The sequence below is a fragment of the Apteryx mantelli genome, unplaced genomic scaffold, assembly GCF_036417845.1.
Source record: "Apteryx mantelli isolate bAptMan1 unplaced genomic scaffold, bAptMan1.hap1 HAP1_SCAFFOLD_20, whole genome shotgun sequence".
Lineage (NCBI taxonomy): Eukaryota > Metazoa > Chordata > Aves > Apterygiformes > Apterygidae > Apteryx > Apteryx mantelli.
In genome coordinates this window covers 13,903,767-13,919,325 of record NW_027118553.1, presented here as the reverse complement: position 1 = coordinate 13,919,325, position 15,559 = coordinate 13,903,767, and positions in this window count along the sequence as shown.

Below are 15,559 nucleotides of genomic sequence, written 5' to 3'. Positions count from 1 at the left end.
CCTAGCACTGGCCTAGCAGGCACTGAGGCACCACTGACCTCACAACCACAAACAGCAGCCATGCGCCTAGCACTGGCCTAGCAGGCACTGAGGCACCACTGACCTCACAACCACAAACAGCAGCCATGCGCCTAGCACTGGCCTAGCAGGCACTGAGCCACAAGTGACCTCACAACCACAAACAGCAGCCATGGGCCTAGCACTGGCCTAGCAGGCACTGAGCCACAAGTGACCTCACAACCACAAACAGCAGCCATGGGCCTAGCACTGGCCTAGCAGGCACTGAGCCACAAGTGACCTCACAACCACAAACAGCAGCCATGCGCCTAGCACTGGCCTAGCAGGCACTGAGCCACAAGTGACCTCACAACCACAAACAGCAGCCAGGCAGCTAGCACTGGCCTATCAGGCACTGAGGCACCACTGACCTCACAACCACAAACAGCAGCCATGCGCCTAGCACTGGCCTAGCAGGCACTCAGCCACAAGTGACCTCACAATCACAAACAGCACCCTTGGGATTAGCACTGGCCTAGCAGGCACTCAGCCACAAGTGACCTCACAGCCACAAACAGCAGCCATGGGCCTAGCACTGGCCTAGCAGGCACTGAGGCACCACTGACCTGACAAACACAAACAGCAGCCATGGGCCTAGAACTGGCCTAGCAGGCACTGAGCCACAAGTGACCTCACAACCACAAACAGCAGCCATGGGATTAGCACTGGCCTATCAGGCACTGAGCCACAAGTGACCTCACAACCACAAACAGCAGCCATGGGCCTAGCACTGGCCTAGCAGGCACTGAGCCACAAGTGACCTCACAACCACAAACAGCAGCCATGGGCCTAGCACTGGCCTAGCAGGCACTGAGCCACAAGTGACCTCACAACCACAAACAGCACCCATGCGCCTAGCACTGGCCTAGCAGGCACTGAGGCACCACTGACCTCACAACCACAAGCAGCAGGCATGGGCCTAGCACTGGCCTAGCAGGCACTGAGGCACCACTGACCTCACAACCACAAACAGCAGCCATGGGATTAGCGCTGGCCTAGCAGGCACTGAGACACCACTGACCTCACAATCACAAACAGCAGCCATGCGCCTAGCACTGGCCTAGCAGGCACTGAGCCACAAGTGACCTCACAACCACAAACTGCAGCCATGGGCCTAGCACTGGCCTAGCAGGCACTGAGGCACCACTGACCTCACAACCACAAACAGCACCCATGCGCCTAGCACTGGCCTAGCAGGCACTGAGCCACAAGTGACCTCACAGCCACAAAGAGCAGCCATGCGCCTAGCACTGGCCTAGCAGGCACTGAGCCACAAGTGACCTCACAACCACAAACAGCAGCCATGTGCCTAGCACTGGCCTATCAGGCACTGAGACACCACTGACCTCACAACCACAAACAGCAGCCATGGGCCTAGCACTGGCCTAGCAGGCACTGAGACACCACTGACCTCACAACCACCAACAGCAGCCATGGGCCTAGCACTGGCCTATCAGGCACTGAGGCACCACGGAGCACACAACCACAAACAGCAGCCATGGGCCTAGCACTGGCCTAGCAGGCACTGAGCCACAAGTGACCTCACAACCACAAACAGCAGCCAGGCACCTAGCACTGGCCTATCAGGCACTGAGCCACCACTGACCTCACAACCACAAACAGCAGCCATGCGCCTAGCACTGGCCTAGCAGGCACTGAGCCACAAGTGACCTCACAACCACAAACAGCAGCCATGCGCCTAGCACTGGCCTAGCAGGCACTGAGCCACCACTGACCTCACAACCACAAACAGCAGCCATGGGCCTAGCACTGGCCTAGCAGGCACTGAGACACCACTGACCTGACAACCACAAACAGCACCCATGCGCCTAGCACTGGCCTAGCAGGCACTGAGCCACAAGTGACCTCACAACCACAAACAGCAGCCATGGGCCTAGCACTGGCCTAGCAGGCACTGAGCCACAAGTGACCTCACAACCACAAACAGCAGCCATGGGCCTAGCACTGGCCTAGCAGGCACTCAGCCACAAGTGACCTCACAACCACAAACAGCAGCCATGGGCCTAGCACTGGCCTAGCAGGCACTGAGCCACCACTGACCTCACAACCACAAACAGCACCCATGGGCCTAGCACTGGCCTAGCAGGCACTGAGCCACAAGTGACCTCACAATCACAAACAGCACCCTTGGGATTAGCACTGGCCTAGCAGGCACTCAGCCACAAGTGACCTCACAGCCACAAACAGCAGCCATGGGCCTAGCACTGGCCTAGCAGGCACTGAGGCACCACTGACCTGACAACCACAAACAGCAGCCATGGGCCTAGCACTGGCCTAGCAGACACTGAGCCACAAGTGACCTCACAACCACAAACAGCAGCCATGGGCCTAGCACTGGCCTAGCAGGCACTGAGCCACAAGTGACCTCACAACCACAAACAGCACACATGCGCCTAGCACTGGCCTAGCAGGCACTGAGGCACCACTGACCTCACAACCACAAACAGCACCCAGGCACCTAGCACTGGCCTAGCAGGCACTGAGCCACAAGTGACATCACAATCATAAACAGCAGCCTGGGCCTAGCACTGGTCTAGCAGGCACTGAGCCACAAGTGACCTCACAACCACAAACAGCAGCCACGCAACTAGCACTGGCCTATCAGGCACTGAGCCACAAGTGACCTCACAACCACAAACAGCAGCCATGGGCCTAGCACTGGCCTAGCAGGCACTGAGGCACCACTGACCTCACAACCACAAACAGCACCCTTGGGATTAGCACTGGCCTAGCAGGCACTGAGCCACAAGTGACCTCACAACCACAAACAGCAGCCATGCGCCTAGCACTGGCCTAGCAGGCACTGAGGCACCACTGACCTCACAACCACAAACAGCAGCCATGGGCCTAGCACTGGCCTGTCAGGCACTGAGGCACCACTGACCTCACAACCACAAACAGCAGCCATGGGCCTAGCACTGGCCTAGCAGGCACTGAGCCACAAGTGACCTCACAACCACAAACAGCAGCCATGGGCCTAGCACTGGCCTAGCAGGCACTGAGCCACAAGTGACCTCACAACCACAAACAGCAGCCATGCACCTAGCACTGGCCTATCAGGCACTGAGCCACAAGTGACCTCACAACCACAAACAGCAGCCATGGGCCTAGCACTGGCCTAGCAGGCACTGAGCCACAAGTGACCTCACAACCACAAACAGCAGCCATGGGCCTAGCACTGGCCTATCAGGCACTGAGCCACAAGTGACCTCACAGCCACAAACAGCAGCCATGGGATTAGCACTGGCCTATCAGGCACTGAGACACCACTGACCTGTCAACCACAAACAGTAGCCATGGGCCTAGCACTGGCCTAGCAGGCACTGAGCCACAAGTGACCTCACAACCACAAACAGCAGCCATGGGCCTAGCACTGGCCTAGCAGGCACTGAGGCACCACTGACCTCACAACCACAAACAGCACCCATGCGCCTAGCACTGGCCTAGCAGGCACTGAGGCACCACTGACATCACAACCACAAACAGCAGCCATGGGCCTAGCACTGGCCTAGCAGGGACTGAGCCACAAGTGACCTCACAACCACAAACAGCAGCCATGGGCCTAGCACTGGCCTAGCAGGCACTGAGACACCATTGACCTGTCAACCACAAACAGCAGCAATGGGATTAGCACTGGCCTATCAGGCACTGAGCCACAAGTGACCTCACAACCACAAACAGCAGCCATGGGCCTAGCACTGGCCTAGCAGGCACTGAGGCACCACTGACCTCACAACCACAAGCAGCAGGCATGGGCCTAGCACTGGCCTAGCAGGCACTGAGGCACCACTGACCTCACAACCACAAACAGCAGCCAGGCAGCTAGCACTGGCCTATCAGGCACTGAGGCACCACTGACCTCACAACCACAAACAGCAGCCATGCGCCTAGCACTGGCCTAGCAGGCACTGAGCCACAAGTGACCTCACAGCCACAAAGAGCAGCCATGCGCCTAGCACTGGCCTAGCAGGCACTGAGCCACAAGTGACCTCACAGCCCCAAACAGCAGCCATGTGCCTAGCACTGGCCTATCAGGCACTGAGGCACCACTGACCTCACAACCACAAACAGCAGCCATGGGCCTAGCACTGGCCTAGCAGGCACTGAGACACCACTGACCTCACAACCACCAACAGCAGCCATGGGCCTAGCACTGGCCTAGCAGGCACTGAGGCACCACGGAGCACACAACCACAAACAGCAGCCATGGGCCTAGCACTGGCCTAGCAGGCACTGAGCCACAAGTGACCTCACAACCACAAACAGCAGCCATGCGCCTAGCACTGGCCTAGCAGGCACTCAGCCACAAGTGACCTCACAATCACAAACAGCACCCTTGGGATTAGCACTGGCCTAGCAGGCACTCAGCCACAAGTGACCTCACAGCCACAAACAGCAGCCATGGGCCTAGCACTGGCCTAGCAGGCACTGAGGCACCACTGACCTGACAACCACAAACAGCAGCCATGGGCCTAGCACTGGCCTAGCAGGCACTGAGCCACAAGTGACCTCACAACCACAAACAACAGCCATGCGCCTAGCACTGGCCTAGCAGGCACTGAGCCACAAGTGACCTCACAACCACAAACTGCAGCCATGCGCCTAGCACTGGCCTAGCAGGCACTCAGCCACAAGTGACCTCACAACCACAAACAGCAGCCATGGGCCTAGCACTGGCCTAGCAGGCACTGAGGCACCACTGACCTCACAGCCACAAACAGCAGCCATGCGCCTAGCACTGGCCTAGCAGGCACTCAGCCACAAGTGACCTCACAACCACAAACAGCAGCCATGGGCCTAGCACTGGCCTAGCAGGCACTGAGCCACAAGTGACCTCACAACCACAAACAGCAGCCATGGGCCTAGCACTGGCCTAGCAGGCACTGAGCCACAAGTGACCTCACAACCACAAACAGCACCCTTGGTATTAGCACTGGCCTAGCAGGCACTCAGCCACAAGTGACCTCACAACCACAAACAGCAGCCATGGGCCTAGCACTGGCCTAGCAGGCACTCATCCACAAGTGACCTCACAGCCACAAACAGCAGCCATGGGCCTAGCACTGGCCTAGCAGGCACTGAGGCACCACTGACCTCACAACCACAAACAGCAGCCATGGGCCTAGCACTGGCCTAGCAGGCACTGAGCCACAAGTGACCTCACAACCACAAACAGTACCCTTGGGATTAGCAGTGGCCTAGCGGGCACTGAGCCACCACTGACCTCACAACCACAAACAGCAGCCATGGGCCTAGCACTGGCCTGGCAGGCATTGAGCCACAAGTGTCCTCACAACCACAAACAGCACCCAGGCACCTAGCACTGGCCTAGCAGGCACTGAGCCACAAGTGACATCACAATCATAAACAGCAGCCTGGGCCTAGCACTGGCCTAGCAGGCACTGAGCCACAAGTGACATCACAACCACAAACAGCAGCCATGGGCCTAGCACTGGCCTAGCAGGCACTGAGGCACCACTGACCTCACAACCACAAACAGCACCCTTGGGATTAGCACTGGCCTAGCAGGCACTGAGCCACAAGTGACCTCACAGCCACAAACAGCAGCCATGGGCCTAGCACTGGCCTAGCAGGCACTGAGGCACCACTGACCTCACAACCACAAACAGCAGCCATGGGCCTAGCACTGGCCTGTCAGGCACTGAGGCACCACTGACCTCACAACCACAAACAGCAGCCATGGGCCTAGCACTGGCCTAGCAGGCACTGAGCCATAAGTGACCTCACAACCACAAACAGCACCCAGGCACCTAGCACTGGCCTAGCAGGCACTGAGCCACAAGTGACCTCACAACCACAAACAGCACCCAGGCACCTAGCACTGGCCTATCAGGCACTGAGGCACCACTGACCTGTCAACCACAAACAGCAGGCATGGGCCTAGCACTGGCCTAGCAGGCACTGAGGCACCACTGACCTCACAACCACAAACAGCAGCCATGGGATTAGCGCTGGCCTAGCAGGCACTGAGACACCACTGACCTCACAATCACAAACAGCAGCCATGCGCCTAGCACTGGCCTAGCAGGCACTGAGCCACAAGTGACCTCACAACCACAAACTGCAGCCATGGGCCTAGCACTGGCCTAGCAGGCACTGAGGCACCACTGACCTCACAACCACAAACAGCACCCATGCGCCTAGCACTGGCCTAGCAGGCACTGAGGCACCACTGACATCACAACCACAAACAGCAGCCATGCGCCTAGCACTGGCCTAGCAGGCACTGAGCCACAAGTGACCTCACAACCACAAACTGCAGCCATGGGCCTAGCACTGGCCTAGCAGGCACTGAGGCACCACTGACCTCACAACCACAAACAGCACCCATGCGCCTAGCACTGGCCTGTCAGGCACTGAGGCACCACTGACCTCACAACCACAAACAGCAGCCATGCGCCTAGCACTGGCCTAGCAGGCACTGAGCCACAAGTGACCTCACAGCCACAAAGAGCAGCCATGCGCCTAGCACTGGCCTAGCAGGCACTGAGCCACAAGTGACCTCACAGCCCCAAACAGCAGCCATGTGCCTAGCACTGGCCTAGCAGGCACTGAGACACCACTGACCTCACAACCACAAACAGCAGCCATGGGCCTAGCACTGGCCTAGCAGGCACTGAGACACCACTGACCTCACAACCACCAACAGCAGCCATGGGCCTAGCACTGGCCTAGCAGGCACTGAGCCACAAGTGACCTCACAACCACAAACAGCAGCCATGGGCCTAGCACTGGCCTAGCAGGCACTGAGGCACCACTGACCTCACAACCACAAACAGCAGCCATGCGCCTAGCACTGGCCTAGCAGGCACTGAGGCACCACTGACCTCACAACCACAAACAGCAGCCATGCGCCTAGCACTGGCCTAGCAGGCACTGAGACACCACTGACCTCACAACCACAAACAGCAGCCATGGGCCTAGCACTGGCCTAGCAGGCACTGAGCCACAAGTGACCTCACAACCACAAACAGCAGCCATGGGCCTAGCACTGGCCTAGCAGGCACTGAGCCACAAGTGACCTCACAACCACAAACAGCAGCCATGCGCCTAGCACTGGCCTAGCAGGCACTGAGCCACAAGTGACCTCACAACCACAAACAGCACCCATGCGCCTAGCACTGGCCTAGCAGGCACTGAGGCACCACTGACCTCACAACCACAAGCAGCAGGCATGGGCCTAGCACTGGCCTAGCAGGCACTGAGGCACCACTGACCTCACAACCACAAACAGCAGCCATGGGATTAGCGCTGGCCTAGCAGGCACTGAGACACCACTGACCTCACAATCACAAACAGCAGCCATGCGCCTAGCACTGGCCTAGCAGGCACTGAGCCACAAGTGACCTCACAACCACAAACTGCAGCCATGGGCCTAGCACTGGCCTAGCAGGCACTGAGGCACCACTGACCTCACAACCACAAACAGCACCCATGCGCCTAGCACTGGCCTAGCAGGCACTGAGCCACAAGTGACCTCACAGCCACAAAGAGCAGCCATGCGCCTAGCACTGGCCTAGCAGGCACTGAGCCACAAGTGACCTCACAGCCCCAAACAGCAGCCATGTGCCTAGCACTGGCCTATCAGGCACTGAGACACCACTGACCTCACAACCACAAACAGCAGCCATGGGCCTAGCACTGGCCTAGCAGGCACTGAGACACCACTGACCTCACAACCACCAACAGCAGCCATGGGCCTAGCACTGGCCTATCAGGCACTGAGGCACCACGGAGCACACAACCACAAACAGCAGCCATGGGCCTAGCACTGGCCTAGCAGGCACTGAGCCACAAGTGACCTCACAACCACAAACAGCAGCCAGGCACCTAGCACTGGCCTATCAGGCACTGAGCCACCACTGACCTCACAACCACAAACAGCAGCCATGCGCCTAGCACTGGCCTAGCAGGCACTGAGCCACAAGTGACCTCACAACCACAAACAGCAGCCATGGGCCTAGCACTGGCCTAGCAGGCACTGAGCCACAAGTGACCTCACAACCACAAACAGCAGCCATGGGCCTAGCACTGGCCTAGCAGGCACTCAGCCACAAGTGACCTCACAACCACAAACAGCAGCCATGGGCCTAGCACTGGCCTAGCAGGCACTGAGCCACCACTGACCTCACAACCACAAACAGCAGCCAGGCACCTAGCACTGGCCTAGCAGGCACTGAGCCACAAGTGACCTCACAATCACAAACAGCACCCTTGGGATTAGCACTGGCCTAGCAGGCACTCAGCCACAAGTGACCTCACAGCCACAAACAGCAGCCATGGGCCTAGCACTGGCCTAGCAGGCACTGAGGCACCACTGACCTCACAACCACAAACAGCAGCCATGGGCCTAGCACTGGCCTAGCAGGCACTGAGCCACAAGTGACCTCACAACCACAAACAGCAGCCATGGGCCTAGCACTGGCCTAGCAGGCACTGAGCCACAAGTGACCTCACAACCACAAACAGCACCCATGCGCCTAGCACTGGCCTAGCAGGCACTCAGCCACAAGTGACCTCACAACCACAAACAGCACCCATGGGCCTAGCACTGGCCTAGCAGGCACTGAGCCACAAGTGACCTCACAATCACAAACAGCACCCTTGGGATTAGCACTGGCCTAGCAGGCACTGAGCCACAAGTGACCTCACAGCCACAAACAGCAGCCATGGGCCTAGCACTGGCCTAGCAGGCACTGAGGCACCACTGACCTGACAACCACAAACAGCAGCCATGGGCCTAGCACTGGCCTAGCAGACACTGAGCCACAAGTGACCTCACAACCACAAACAGCAGCCATGGGCCTAGCACTGGCCTAGCAGGCACTGAGCCACAAGTGACCTCACAACCACAAACAGCACCCAGGCACCTAGCACTGGCCTAGCAGGCACTGAGCCACAAGTGACATCACAACCACAAACAGCACCCAGGCACCTAGCACTGGCCTAGCAGGCACTGAGCCACAAGTGACATCACAATCATAAACAGCAGCCTGGGCCTAGCACTGGTCTAGCAGGCACTGAGCCACAAGTGACCTCACAACCACAAACAGCAGCCACGCAACTAGCACTGGCCTATCAGGCACTGAGCCACAAGTGACCTCACAACCACAAACAGCAGCCATGGGCCTAGCACTGGCCTAGCAGGCACTGAGGCACCACTGACCTCACAACCACAAACAGCAGCCATGCGCCTAGCACTGGCCTAGCAGGCACTGAGCCACAAGTGACCTCACAACCACAAACAGCAGCCATGCGCCTAGCACTGGCCTAGCAGGCACTGAGGCACCACTGACCTCACAACCACAAACAGCAGCCATGGGCCTAGCACTGGCCTGTCAGGCACTGAGCCACAAGTGACCTCACAACCACAAACAGCAGCCATGGGCCTAGCACTGGCCTAGCAGGCACTGAGCCACAAGTGACCTCACAACCACAAACAGCACCCAGGCACCTAGCACTGGCCTATCAGGCACTGAGCCACAAGTGACCTCACAACCACAAACAGCATCCAGGCACCTAGCACTGGCCTATCAGGCACTGAGGCACCACTGACCTGTCAACCACAAACAGCAGCCATGGGCCTAGCACTTGCCTAGCAGGCACTGAGCCACAAGTGACCTCACAACCACAAACAGCAGCCATGGGATTAGCACTGGCCTAGCAGGCACTGAGCCACAAGTGACCTCACAACCACAAACAGCACCCAGGCACCTAGCACTGGCCTATCAGGCACTGAGCCACAAGTGACCTCACAACCACAAACAGTAGCCATGGGCCTAGCACTGGCCTAGCAGGCACTGAGCCACAAGTGACCTCACAACCACAAACAGCAGCCATGGGCCTAGCACTGGCCTATCAGGCACTGAGCCACAAGTGACCTCACAGCCACAAACAGCAGCCATGGGATTAGCACTGGCCTATCAGGCACTGAGACACCACTGACCTGTCAACCACAAACAGTAGCCATGGGCCTAGCACTGGCCTAGCAGGCACTGAGCCACAAGTGACCTCACAACCACAAACAGCAGCCATGGGCCTAGCACTGGCCTAGCAGGCACTGAGGCACCACTGACCTCACAACCACAAACAGCACCCATGCGCCTAGCACTGGCCTAGCAGGCACTGAGGCACCACTGACATCACAACCACAAACAGCAGCCATGGGCCTAGCACTGGCCTAGCAGGGACTGAGCCACAAGTGACCTCACAACCACAAACAGCAGCCATGGGATTAGCACTGGCCTATCAGGCACTGAGCCACAAGTGACCTCACAACCACAAACAGCAGCCATGCGCCTAGCACTGGCCTAGCAGGCACTGAGGCACCACTGACCTCACAACCACAAGCAGCAGGCATGGGCCTAGCACTGGCCTAGCAGGCACTGAGGCACCACTGACCTCACAACCACAAACAGCAGCCAGGCAGCTAGCACTGGCCTATCAGGCACTGAGGCACCACTGACCTCACAACCACAAACAGCAGCCATGCGCCTAGCACTGGCCTAGCAGGCACTGAGCCACAAGTGACCTCACAGCCACAAAGAGCAGCCATGCGCCTAGCACTGGCCTAGCAGGCACTGAGCCACAAGTGACCTCACAGCCCCAAACAGCAGCCATGTGCCTAGCACTGGCCTATCAGGCACTGAGACACCACTGACCTCACAACCACAAACAGCAGCCATGGGCCTAGCACTGGCCTAGCAGGCACTGAGACACCACTGACCTCACAACCACCAACAGCAGCCATGGGCCTAGCACTGGCCTATCAGGCACTGAGGCACCACGGAGCACACAACCACAAACAGCAGCCATGGGCCTAGCACTGGCCTAGCAGGCACTGAGCCACAAGTGACCTCACAACCACAAACAGCAGCCATGCGCCTAGCACTGGCCTAGCAGGCACTCAGCCACAAGTGACCTCACAATCACAAACAGCACCCTTGGGATTAGCACTGGCCTAGCAGGCACTCAGCCACAAGTGACCTCACAGCCACAAACAGCAGCCATGGGCCTAGCACTGGCCTAGCAGGCACTGAGGCACCACTGACCTGACAACCACAAACAGCAGCCATGGGCCTAGCACTGGCCTAGCAGGCACTGAGCCACAAGTGACCTCACAACCACAAACAGCAGCCATGGGCCTAGCACTGGCCTAGCAGGCACTGAGCCACAAGTGACCTCACAACCACAAACTGCAGCCATGCGCCTAGCACTGGCCTAGCAGGCACTCAGCCACAAGTGACCTCACAACCACAAACAGCAGCCATGGGCCTAGCACTGGCCTAGCAGGCACTGAGCCACCACTGACCTCACAGCCACAAACAGCAGCCATGCGCCTAGCACTGGCCTAGCAGGCACTCAGCCACAAGTGACCTCACAACCACAAACAGCACCCTTGGGATTAGCACTGGCCTAGCAGGCACTCAGCCACAAGTGACCTCACAACCACAAACAGCAGCCATGGGCCTAGCACTGGCCTAGCAGGCACTGAGCCACAAGTGACCTCACAGCCACAAACAGCAGCCATGGGCCTAGCACTGGCCTAGCAGGCACTGAGGCACCACTGACCTCACAACCACAAACAGCAGCCATGGGCCTAGCACTGGCCTAGCAGGCACTGAGCCACAAGTGACCTCACAACCACAAACAGTACCCTTGGGATTAGCAGTGGCCTAGCGGGCACTGAGCCACCACTGACCTCACAACCACAAACAGCAGCCATGGGCCTAGCACTGGCCTATCAGGCACTGAGCCACAAGTGACCTCACAACCACAAACAGCACCCAGGCACCTAGCACTGGCCTAGCAGGCACTGAGCCACAAGTGACCTCACAACCACAAACAGCAGCCATGAGCCTGGCACTGGCCTATCAGGCACTGAGCCACAAGTGACCTCACAACCACAAACAGCAGCCATGGGCCTAGCACTGGCCTGGCAGGCATTGAGCCACAAGTGACCTCACAACCACAAACAGCAGCCATGGGCCTAGCACTGGCCTAGCAGGCACTGAGCCACAAGTGACATCACAACCACAAACAGCACCCAGGCACCTAGCACTGGCCTAGCAGGCACTGAGCCACAAGTGACATCACAACCACAAACAGCAGCCATGCGCCTAGCACTGGCCTAGCAGGCACTCAGCCACAAGTGACATCACAATCATAAACAGCAGCCTGGGCCTAGCACTGGCCTATCAGGCACTGAGCCACAAGTGACATCACAACCACAAACAGCAGCCATGGGCCTAGCACTGGCCTAGCAGGCACTGAGGCACCACTGACCTCACAACCACAAACAGCACCCTTGGGATTAGCACTGGCCTAGCAGGCACTGAGACACCACTGACCTCACTACCACAAACAGCAGCCATGGGCCTAGCACTGGCCTAGCAGGCACTGAGGCACCACTGACCTCACAACCACAAACAGCAGCCATGGGCCTAGCACTGGCCTAGCAGGCACTGAGCCACAAGTGACCTCACAACCACAAACAGCACCCAGGCACCTAGCACTGGCCTATCAGGCACTGAGGCACCACTGACCTCACAACCACAAACAGCACCCAGGCACCTAGCACTGGCCTAGCAGGCACTGAGGCACCACTGACCTCACAACCACAAACAGCAGCCATGCGCCTAGCACTTGCCTAGCAGGCACTGAGCCACAACTGACCTCACAACCACAAACAGCAGCCATGGGCCTAGCACTGGCCTAGCAGGCACTGAGCCACAAGTGACCTCACAACCACAAACGGCAGCCATGCGCCAAGCACTGGCCTATCAGGCACTGAGGCACCACTGACCTCACAACCACAAACAGCAGCCATGCGCCTAGCACTGGCCTAGCAGGCACTGAGCCACAAGTGACCTTACAATTGAAAACAGCACCCATGGGCCTAGCACTAGCCTATCAGGCACTGAGGCACCACTGACCTCACAACCACAAACAGAACACAGGCACCTCGCACTTGCCTATCAGGCACTGAGACACAAGTGACCTCACAACCACAAACAGAACACAGGCACCTAGCACTGGCCTATCAGGCACTGAGACACAAGTGACCTCACAACCACAAACAGCAGCCATGCGCCTAGCACTGGCCTAGCAGGCACTGAGCCACAAGTGACATCACAACCACAAACAGCACCCAGGCACCTAGCACTGGCCTAGCAGGCACTGAGCCACAAGTGACCTCACAACCACAAACAGCAGCCATGCGCCTAGCACTGGCCTAGCAGGCACTCAGCCACAAGTGACCTCACAATCACAAACAGCACCCTTGGGATTAGCACTGGCCTAGCAGGCACTCAGCCACAAGTGACCTCACAACCACAAACAGCAGCCATGGGCCTAGCACTGGCCTAGCAGGCACTGAGGCACCACTGACCTCACAACCACAAACAGCAGCCATGGGCCTAGCACTGGCCTAGCAGGCACTGAGCCACAAGTGACATCACAAACACAAACAGCAGCCATGGGCCTAGCACTGGCCTAGCAGGCACTGAGGCACCACTGACCTCACAACCACAAACAGCAGCCATGGGCCTAGCACTGGCCTATCAGGCACTGAGCCACAAGTGACCTCACAACCACAAACAGCAGCCATGCACCTAGCACTGGCCTAGCAGGCACTGAGCCACAAGTGACCTCACAACCACAAACAGCACCCAGGCACCTAGCACTGGCCTAGCAGGCACTCAGCCACAAGTGACCTTACAATTGAAAACAGCACCCATGGGCCTAGCACTAGCCTATCAGGCACTGAGGCACCACTGACCTCACAACCACAAACAGAACACAGGCACCTAGCACTGGCCTATCAGGCACTGAGCCACAAGTGACCTCACAACCACAAACAGCAGCCATGCGCCTAGCACTGGCCTAGCAGGCACTGAGGCACCACTGACCTCACAGCCACAAACAGCAGCCATGCGCCTAGCACTGGCCTAGCAGGCACTGAGGCACCAGTGACCTCACAACCACAAACAGCAGCCATGGGCCTAGCACTGGCCTAGCAGGCACTGAGCCACAAGTGACATCACAACCACAAACAGCAGCCATGGGACTAGCACTGGCCTATCAGGCACTGAGCCACAAGTGACCTCACAACCACAAACACCACCCAGGCACCTAGCACTGGCCTAGCAGGCACTGAGCCACAAGTGACCTCACAACCACAAACAGCAGCCAGGCACCTAGCACTGGCCTATCAGGCACTGAGCCACAAGTGACCTCACAACCACAAACAGCAGCCATGGGCCTAGCACTGGCCTATCAGGCACTGAGGCACCACGGAGCACACAACCACAAGCAGCAGGCATGGGCCTAGCACTGGCCTATCAGGCACTGAGCCACAAGTGACATCACAACCACAAACAGAAACCAGGCACCTAGCACTGGCCTAGCAGGCACTGAGCCACAAGTGACCTCACAACCACAAACAGCACCCAGGCACCTAGCAGTGGCCTATCAGGCACTGAGCCACAAGTGACCTCACAACCACAAACAGCAGCCATGCGCCTAGCACTGGCCTAGCAGGCACTGAGCCACAACTGACCTCACTACCACAAACAGCAGCCATGCACCTAGCACTGGCCTAGCAGGCACTGAGCCACAAGTGACATCACAACCACAAACAGCAGCCATGCGCCTAGCACTGGCCTAGCAGGCACTCAGCCACAAGTGACATCACAATCATAAACAGCAGCCTGGGCCTAGCACTGGCCTAGCAGGCACTGAGCCACAAGTGACATCACAACCACAAACAGCAGCCATGGGCCTAGCACTGGCCTAGCAGGCACTGAGGCACCACTGACCTCACAACCACAAACAGCACCCTTGGGATTAGCACTGGCCTAGCAGGCACTGAGACACCACTGACCTCACTACCACAAACAGCAGCCATGGGCCTAGCACTGGCCTAGCAGGCACTGAGGCACCACTGACCTCACAACCACAAACAGCAGCCATGGGCCTAGCACTGGCCTAGCAGGCACTGAGCCACAAGTGACCTCACAACCACAAACAGCACCCAGGCACCTAGCACTGGCCTATCAGGCACTGAGGCACCACTGACCTCACAACCACAAACAGCACCCAGGCACCTAGCACTGGCCTAGCAGGCACTGAGGCACCACTGACCTCACAACCACAAACAGCAGCCATGCGCCTAGCACTTGCCTAGCAGGCACTGAGCCACAACTGACCTCACAACCACAAACAGCAGCCATGGGCCTAGCACTGGCCTAGCAGGCACTGAGCCACAAGTGACCTCACAACCACAAACGGCAGCCATGCGCCTAGCACTGGCCTAGCAGGCACTGAGCCACAAGTGACCTTACAATTGAAAACAGCACCCATGGGCCTAGAACTAGCCTATCAGGCACTGAGGCACCACTGACCTCACAACCACAAACAGAACACAGGCACCTCGCACTGGCCTATCAGGCACTGAGAC